A 9,754-nucleotide genomic window follows, 5' to 3' on the forward strand; every position below is an offset into this window, starting at 1 on the left:
CGCGCGCCGGGCTTTTCGGCCGAGATGCGCCTGGGACTCGCTTCGCGGAGTCCTCCCTACTGCGCGGAGCAGCGATCCGCCGGGGAGCTCCTTGGCCCGTGTGCCGCGACCCCCGGACCAGAGCTTGGTGGCCAGGCCTCCCGGGAGAGCTCTGCAGCCCCAGGGGCAGCGGTCCAGGGCTTCCAGACGCCATGACCGTCTATGCCTGTTCCTCAGAGGACACACAACCCCAGTACGCCCTGCCATGAGAAGCAGTGAAACTGTGGAAACTGGACAGTAGTGGCTAGGTTAATTAAAAACACACCCTCAGTCGCTCCATTCCTCGTCTCTGTCGTCTGTCTGTCTCTGTCTTTCACACATACACACAAACCAACAGCAAAACTAAAAAATTAGATTTGGGCAGGGTCAGCAGGTAAAGGTACCTGCGGCTAAGTCTGATCTGAGTTCGATCTCTGGGATTCAATGGCGGAAGAAAGAACTTCTGAAGGCTGTCCTCTGACCAACATGTGTGCTGTGTAGCATGGATACAGGCATACCTACACAAAACAGATAAAATATGATTTTAAAAATTGGATTTGACAAAACCAATTAGAATCCTGTGCATACTTGGGAGACTGAGGCAGGAGGATTGCTAGTTTGAGGTGAGCCTGGCCTATCTAGTGAGATCCTGTCTCTAAATAAATAAAAACCATTCCCTTTGGTTCTGTACTGTAAGAAAACCCCACAGAATAGATAAGAATCTTGTTCTTTACAAGTAAAGATAATGTTCATTACTGTACTCCCGGTGCCTGGCACACAGATTTTAAACTTATAAAAAGACTACTATTTTTATTATTTACATGTATGTGAGTGTATGTCCACATATGTGTTCACGTAAGCACAGAGGCCAAGAGAGGGCCCCAGATCCCTGAGTTATAGGTGGTTCAGCCATTGGACATGGAAACCAAACTTAGATCCTCTACAAGAGTAGTACCCTCTCCTAACCACTGAGCCATCCCTCCAGCCCCAAAACTTACTTTTAAAGATTTTTTTTTTTTTTTGGAGCTGAGGACCGAACCCAGGGCCTTATGCTTGCTAGGCAAGCGCTCTACCACTGAGCTAAATCCCCAACCCCAGAGATGTATTTTTATTTATGTGTGAGTATGTACTCATGTGCCTGGGTGCCCAGGCACCCGGAGACCAGAAGAGGATGTTGGATTCCCTGAAGCTGGAGTTAGGAGTGGTTGTGAGCTGCCAGACATAGGTGCTGGGAATAAAACTCTGGTCCTCTGGAAGAGCAGCAAGTGCTCTTACTCTCTGAGCCATCTCTCCAGACCCTAAACTGTTTTTTTCTTGTTTGTTTTTAATGTACCAATAGTTTTACAAAGGAGAATCTTAGAATTAGGCTAGTTAATTTGAGTAAGGTTGCTGTAAGGTGTTTTATGACACAAAGATTTCTGAATCCAATACTGTCTCAGAATCACAGACTGGTCATGCAGAAGAGGCCCACAGAGACTACCCAGTCCACCCCTCCCCCCATCTTGCAGGACTGTGAGCCAGAAACTTCATAAACACAGCTCCTAGGCTTCAGTAGGTAATCACATTGTTTTGTTTTGTTTTTTCTCCCCAAGAAGCTGGGAGGAGATGCTTGCATGCATTACAGATCAAGAGACAAAATGGAACAGTAATGATTCTCTGATTGTTCATAATTAGATCCATGGCCAGGCACTCTAATTCAGATTAATGAGCCTGAGCTGCTGATTCCCCAAAGTCCCTAAGTCACTGAAGGTTTAAGAGGTGCTAATTAGATCAGTGACTTCTTATCCATTTGACAGACTATCAAATGGTACTATGAGCAAAGCTCTAAGCTATGCGCTGTGGTTAATGAAAGATTATTATGTAGTGTGGAGCTTCCTGGAGTCAGATTGGCTGAGTCAAAATCTTATCTATGAGTGCCAGGTATGGTGCCAAATTCCTGTAAACCCAGCACTTGGGAGATGGCATGAGGATCGCAAGTTCAAGGCCAGCTGGTGCCACATAAGAAGCTCCTATTCCAAAAATAATTGCAGCAACAACAAAATCTCATTTTTGCCATATGTTGCTGGGTGACAAATTATGTACTGGTCTCTCCTGGTGGTTTTGGTGTTTTTTGGGGGGGTGTTGTTTGTTTTGAGTCAAGGTCTCACTATGTACTCCTGGCTAACCTGGAACTAGCTATGTAGACCAGCTGGCCTCAAACATGGAGATCTGCCTACCTCTGTGCTCTATCCCCAGTGCTGGCATTAAAGGTGTGTGCCACCATGACCGGTCTCTCCTGAAGTTTTTAATCTGTTAAAGATGCACATAAATAAATCACATTAAAATATTTTATTTACTATTTTTCATATATGAGTGCATTGCCTACATGTATGTAAGTGCACCCATGCCTTGCAATGCCCTCTGTGCTGGATAGCTTTAGTGTCAACTTGACACACCTGGGTTGAGGGACCCTCAGTTGGGGAATTGCCTCCATTGGACTGGCCTGTGGCCATGTTTGTGGGGCATTTTCTTGATTGTTGAGTGATGTGGGAGGGCCCAGCCCACTGTGGATAGTGCCATCCCTGGGCAGGTGGGCCTGTGTTGGATAAGAGAGCAAGCTGAGCAGGGGCCAGGGGAGCAAGCCAGTAAGCAGCGTTCCTCCATGGCCTGTGCTCCAGCTCCGGCTTCCAGGTTCCTGCCCTGAGTTCCTACCTTGGGCTCCCTGATGAACTGCGACCTGGGAGATGTAAGCTGAATAAACCCTTTCCTCCCCAAGTTGGTAGTGGTCAGAGTGTTTTGTCACCTCAATGGAGAAACAAAGACACCGCAGAGGTCAGAAGAGAGTGTTGGATCCCCTGGAACTGGAATTACAGATGACTGTTAGCTGCCATGTGGGTGCTGGGAACCAAATCTGGGTGGTCTGCAAGAGCAGCCAGTGCTCTTAACTATTGAGCCATCTCTCCAGCCCCCATAAATCCAATTTTTAAACTTTATTTTTATTTTATGTGTATAAGTGTTTTGCCTGCATGTATGTAAGTGTACGACATGTGTGCCTGGTGCTTGTGGAAGTCAGAAGAAGGCATTAGATCCCCTGGAACTGGAGTTACAGATAGGTGTAAGCTGCCATGAAGATGCTGGGAATTGAACCCAGGCTCTCTGCAAGAGTAGTAAGTGCTTTCAACCACTGAGCCATTGCTCCAGCCCCTACATAAATCAATGGAATGCTAGATAGATGAATGTGTGGGAGCTCGGGGGTGGGCAAGGTCACTTTCTAGAGAATTGAGGAGGGTGGCATTTGAGCCCTTGAAAAATAAGGCTACAGAAGGTGGAGATGGAGGAAGGACCAGCTGGCATATGCCAAAGTTCAGAGGCAGAAGTCTATCTTGTGTAGCTGCAGAGAAAGGATTCAGGGGAGGACCAGGCTGGCCCTGAGGAGTCAGGCCAGACTGATGCAGGCCTTAGATGCAGGCAGTTTGGATGCTCCTCTGTCAGCAGGGAAAGCCTTTGAGGGACTTTCGCCACATCATTTTGCAACTGTAGGAGAATATAGTGACTCTGAGAAAGCACTACGGAGTTCAGCTTGAAGCCTGGTTTCCCCAAGGCATGGGAAAGAATGGTGAGTTGGGAGGGGGCATCCCACCACGGCTGGAGTGCCATTAAAGGAGTGTGACTGAGCTCTCCCTCTAGTGGCTGAAATTGAAATTTCCTTCCTTAGAGGATTGGGCTGGCTCAAATTCTTTTTCTCTTTTTGAGATAGGGTCTCCCTGTAGCCTCAGCTGGCCTGGAACTTGCTATGTAGACCGGGTTAGCCTGGATCTCACCGAGATCCTCTTGCCTCTGTCTTCCAAGTGCTGGGACTAAAGGTGTGTACCACCACACCCGTTTTTTTTTTTAAACTTAAAACATTTTTTTATTGAAATTTTGTTGGTTTTCATACAACGTAATTTGATATTTAGATCCCGTTCCCCACCCACACCTCCCCCCACTGCTCCACCCACCCAATTCAATGTACTCCACTATATATACAATATAACCTATAGAGTCTGATTTGTGTCCCCACAAGTACCTCAGCAGGGGTCCATCCACTGGAGCGTGGTCAACCTACCAAGAGTTCTGTGCCTGTAAGAGACTGTCCCTCTCCCTCCTGACTGGGATTTATTTCTTTTTTAAATATTTATTTATTTATATCTATTTTTTGTGTATGAGTGTTATGCCTGCATGTGTGTAAGTACACCCATGTTGTGCAGTGCCTTTGGAAAACAGAAGAGGGCGTCAGATCCCTTGGAACTGGAGTTACATACAGTTGTTAGCTGCCATATTGGTGCTGGGATTCTAACCTGGGTCCTCTGCAAGAGCAGCCCGTGCTCTTAACTGCTGAACAGTTTCTCCAGCCCCTGGCTGGGATTTCTTACTCTACTTTTGCAGATTCGTATTTAACTAAGATAGACTGAACATCTGTTCTCTGCCAAGCACCTTTGTGTGTATTACCTCCTAGAACCCTCACATGGATCATATGAAGTAGAAACCATTGATGTCTAGCTTTGGAAAAGCAGACACTGAACTGGAAAAGACTTGGGACTCATTTTCTTCAGCATGTGTGGCTCTTTGGTTCACAGCTCACTGATGAGTCTGTTAACAGATCCTTTTCCTCTTTGTACTTTGTCATCTAGATCTACCTTATTTGTTTTGTGAGGCAGTAGCTCACTGTGTAGCCCAGACTGCCTCAAATGCTCAACCTCCTGCCTCAGCTCCCTGAGTGCTGGGATCAGGTATGTGTTATCATGCCTGGCTCTGTGTGTGTGTGTGTGTGTGTGTGTGTGTGTGTGTGTGTACACGCATGTGTGGTGCTGGGGTTTGAACTAAGGCTTTATACATACTAGGGTCAGAGCTCTATCATTGAGCTGCGCCCCAACATCCTCTTTTTCTCCTCTTACGATTCAATTCAGGATCATATGTTGTATTTACTTGTTATGACTCCTTAATGCTATTTAATTTAGTCCTTTTTCCCTCACAACTCTGACACCTTGTAAGATTACAGGCTAGCACAAAAATTCAATTAAAAAAAATTCACAAAAAAGTTTTTTAAAAAAAATTACAGGCTAGGAGCTGGGCATAGTGGTGCACACCTTTAGTTCCAGCACTTGTGAGGCAGAGGCAGGTGGATCTCTGAGATCAAGGCCAGCCTGGTGGTCTACATAGCAAGTGCCAGGTCAGCTGGGACCACAGGGAGACTCGGTCTCAAAAAGACAAAAGAAAAAACAATAACAACAACAACAAAAAGATTACAGGCTGGACATTTTGTAGTTTGAGTCTGTTTCTCTGTGATTTTTCACTTCATTTTGACTTTTTACTGTTGTAATACTAGTGCTCTTTTGTTATAATAACAAAATAATTTTTTTGTTTTAGGACTAAGGTCTTGCTATGGTTGTCCAAGCTTGTCTTGAACTCTAAGATTCAAGCAGTCCCCTTGCCCCAGCTCTGTTGGAGCTATAGATATGTGCCAGAATGCTTGACTTTGCACTGTAGGTATTGTACTACTACTACTGCTACTACTACTGCTGCTACTACTACTACTACTACTACTACTACTACTACTACTGCCACCACTTTTATCATTAGACGTATATATAATGTGTGTACGAATGGGATTTGTATGCCATGGTGCTCATGTGGCAGTCAGAAGATAACTTTGTGGAGTTGGTTCTCTCCTTCCATCTTTATGTGAGCCTCAGGAATCAGACTTAGGTCACCATGCTTGAACAGCAAGCTCCTTTACTGGCTGAGGCATCCTGTCAACCCTATTATTTATTTATTCATTCATTTATTTAGCAGTACTAGGGATTCAAACCAGAGCGTGTGTGTGTGCAAACACTCTATTTCTGATCTCTAACCCCATTCTCTTTACTTCTTATTTTGAGCCAGGATCTGGCTAAGTTGCCCAGGCTGGCCTTGAACTTACTCTGTAGTCCAGACTGACTTTGAATTTGTGATCCTCCTGCCTCAAGCTTCCAAATTCTGGGGAGACCTTTACCGCCATGCTTGGTTTGCACTGTTAGTATTAATAATGAGTTTCTTTTCCTCCAGTCTCCTTTCTCCTCAGACATGCCTGAAGCCCAGCACTGATGAGGTTTGAATCAAGCAAGAATCCTACAATAATAAGTGGTCAAAGACCCAATTTAAGCTGACTTAGGCAAGAAAGGAAGTTTATTGGCTTACTTGCTGAAGAGGTCAGGAGTAGCAGAAAACCACTGGCTCCAAGGACTCAAAGGACGTCCTTAGGACTTTCATCTCTCAGCTCTTCTTCCGAACTGGTCCTTTTCTCTTTTCTGGGTGGTAAGGTGGCTGTCAGTGCTTTCAGATTCATGTCATGTTTTTTTGCAGGAACTCAGCCTGGAAAAGCCATTACCTGTCTTCCTCTCTGTTTCCTGTAACTAAAGTCTCTTATTTGATTCTTACTGGCTCCAGTTCCATTTGAAACCTGTTCAAATTCTTGTTCGGGAATCAGTGTGGATTTGGGGTGTTTAATGATCTCTGGTGACATCCATGGGCTGGACTGGGGACAGGATGTTTTCCCATGGATACTGGTGCGATATCCCCAGAAAGTCTTGAGCACCACAGTGACTGTTACATTTTTCTGTTTAGAAGCTTGTTTTGGTTTTATGATACAGGTTTATGTTGGCCAGGTTGGCCTTGAACTAGAAATCCTGCTTCTACCTTCTGATCACAGGGGTGTGCCACTACACCCAGCCCTTAGGGACTCTCAGTCTCTCCCATTAACAGCAGAATTATCTCCAGATCCCTTTATTACCATTCAAGGCCCTAACTCCCATCCAAATTTATCCTTTAAGCCTCAGTTTCTGAGATGAACCTTTAGATGAAGGCAAACAGAACCTCTCAAGGTCTGTGCATCGCAGTTTTTTTACTTCTGCAGTGTGCTGTCCTACTTCGTTATTTGGGATGCTTGGTGGATGGGGTGGGCATTTCACTGAAAGAAATCCTCTCTGTTTCAGGATTAGCTCAAATACCGCTTTCTCAGAAGGCATTTCTGCACATCCTCCATTGACCCATTTTACATCTTCCATGCCTTGGACAAATATACAATTTTGCTTTGTTTCACTTTATGGTGCTGAGGATCACTAGCTAGGCCGGCAATCTCCCACTGAGTTCCAGCCTTAGCTCTGAAAAAAACTTTTGCCAATTTTATCTATTATTACTGTATGTGTATGTGTGCATGTGTGTATGCATACCCGTGCCAGGCACATGTGTGCAGGTCAGAGGACAACTCTCAGAAGTTGACTCTTTCCAACATGAGTCTTGGAGATTGAAACTGGGTTGTCATGTTTGCACTTTTATCCACTGAGCCATCTTGCTGGCCCAGTGCTTTTCATTTTAAACTCTTTCAGGGTCAAGTACAGGTTTTGTGCTTGCTTTCTCTTTCTTTCTTATTTCTTATTTATTTATTTATTTATTTATTTATTTATTTATTTACGAGACAGGGTCTCCCTGTAGCCACAGCTAGCCTGGATTTACTATGGAGACCAGGCTGGCCTTGAACTCACAGGGATCTGCCTGCCTCTGCCTCCCAAGTGTTGGGATTAAAGGCTGTGCCACCACGTACAGCTTCAGTTTTGTGCTTTATAAATATTCATTGCATTGGAGTGTCAACTGTGTTCTTGTTAAAATGCATCATAAAAAAGAAAGTAGGAGGCCAGGCGTGGTGGTGCAAGCCTTTAATCCCAGCACTCGGGAGCTCGGGAGGTAGAGGCAGGTGGATCCCTGTGAGTTCAAGGCCAGCCTGGTCTACATAGTGAGTTCCAATACAGCTGGGGCTACAGAGAGACCATCTCAAAAAGACCAAAAAAAAAAAAAATAGGGGCTGGAGAGATGGTTCAGGGGTTAAGAGCACTAGCTTCTCTTCCAGAGGACCTGGGTTCAGTTCCCAGCACCCACATGGCAGCTAACAACCTCCAATTCCAGGGGATCCCACACCCCAGACCCCTCCACAAGCATTGAACAACATGGGTGCACTTACATACATACAGGAAAAACCCTCATACACATAAAATAAAAATAAATGAATCAAAAAAATTGAAGCTGGGCATAGTGATGCACACCTTTAGTTCCAGCACTTGAAAGGCAGAGGCAGGTGAAGCTGTGTGAAATCGAGGCCAGCCTGGTCAGCCTCCATAGTGAATTCCAGGCAGCTGAAGTGAGACCATGTCTCAACCCCTACATACACCCCACTTGCAAAAAAATTTCAGGCTGGAAATGTAGCTCAGGGGTAGAGCACTTGCCTAGCATGTGTGAAGCCCTAAGTTCAATTCCCAGCACTGAAATAGTAGGTAAGTAAGTAAATAAATAAATAAAAATAAATAAATAAAATAAAAATACTATTTTGTTTCATTTTTATTTTCATTTTGTCTGCTTTTTAAATTTATTATTCTTTGACAATTTCTTGCATGTAGATAATGTATTTTGGTCATTTTCACCACAAATTACCCTCTCTTACCCTCAGCCCATTCCAAATGAACCCCTTCTTCCTAACAAATCCCCTGTTTTTATGCCTTTTGTTTATTTGTGCTTTATTTATTTGTTTCGTTGAAGACAGGATCTCACTATGTAGTCCTGACTGGCCTGGGAACTTACCATGTAGACCAGGCTGGCCTTGAACTCAGATATCTGCCTACTTGGCCTCTTGAGTGCTGGAATTAAAGGTGTGTGTCATGCTTGACCTTTTCTTTTTCCTCTGGTGGCTCACTGAATTTAATTAAGGTTGCTTGCATGAGCAAGCAGGAGGTTATTTACCTGCGGCTACATCACTGAGGAAAATGTGACACATAGCCCAGGCTGGCTTCTAACTTGTCATGTAGCAATGGTCCTCCTGCCTCTACCTCCTAAATGCTGAGCTTATATGTACGTGCCACCATGTCCAGCTAGAATACCGTTTTCCAGATGTGGGAGTGAGTGTAGCAGGAGTATTCTTCCCTTGTATGGGTCTAATCTTTTATTCACTTCGAGTCTCCTACAGACTCCATGCTCCGTGTTTGCTTCCCTTACAATATTTGTTCTTTCCTGGAACTCATCATGACTTGTCATTATAGATTCATTTGTGCGGTGATAGAGGATAGTGATTATACATGTGGGGACCGAAAATATCTTTTTTTCCCTTTTTGGTTTTCTGAAACAGGATCTCCTGTAGCCCAAAATGGCCTTGAACTTACTGTATAGCCGAGGAGGAGCTCCTGAACCTTCTACAAAGTCCCTTCTTTGAATCTTCAAATTCACTTCCCGGAACTGCAGAAAATGTACTGCTTACTGCAGAAACAACTGACCAGTATTTCATCATGCATTTATTTCTGGGCATGATGGTACAAACCTATAATCCCAGTCCTGAGGGGGTTAAGGCAAGAGGATCAAGAATCGGGGCTAGCCTGGGCTGCATAACAAGTTTCAGGCCAGCCTGGGGGCATATAGCAAGATTCCATCTTAAGAAAAAACCAGGCATGCATTAACACAAAAGCATACATTTGTTGAGAGTCTATGCTGACATGGCTAAATTGGAGAGGAAAACAAATGCCTACACTTTAGAGGGCTGTGTGCACAATCTCACGAATGTTATAATAGCTGTGTGAACTGTCCCTTTTTTGTGGTGGAGGCCAGGCTGGCCTTGAACTTGTCACCTGCTGCCTCTGTCTTCCAAGTGCTGGAATTACAGGTGTGCACACCCATGCCTAGCTCCATAGCCCATAGATTTTGG

Source organism: Nannospalax galili, unplaced genomic scaffold (genome assembly GCF_000622305.1).
Source record: "Nannospalax galili isolate Female #2095 unplaced genomic scaffold, S.galili_v1.0 scaffold788, whole genome shotgun sequence".
Classification (NCBI taxonomy): domain Eukaryota; kingdom Metazoa; phylum Chordata; class Mammalia; order Rodentia; family Spalacidae; genus Nannospalax; species Nannospalax galili.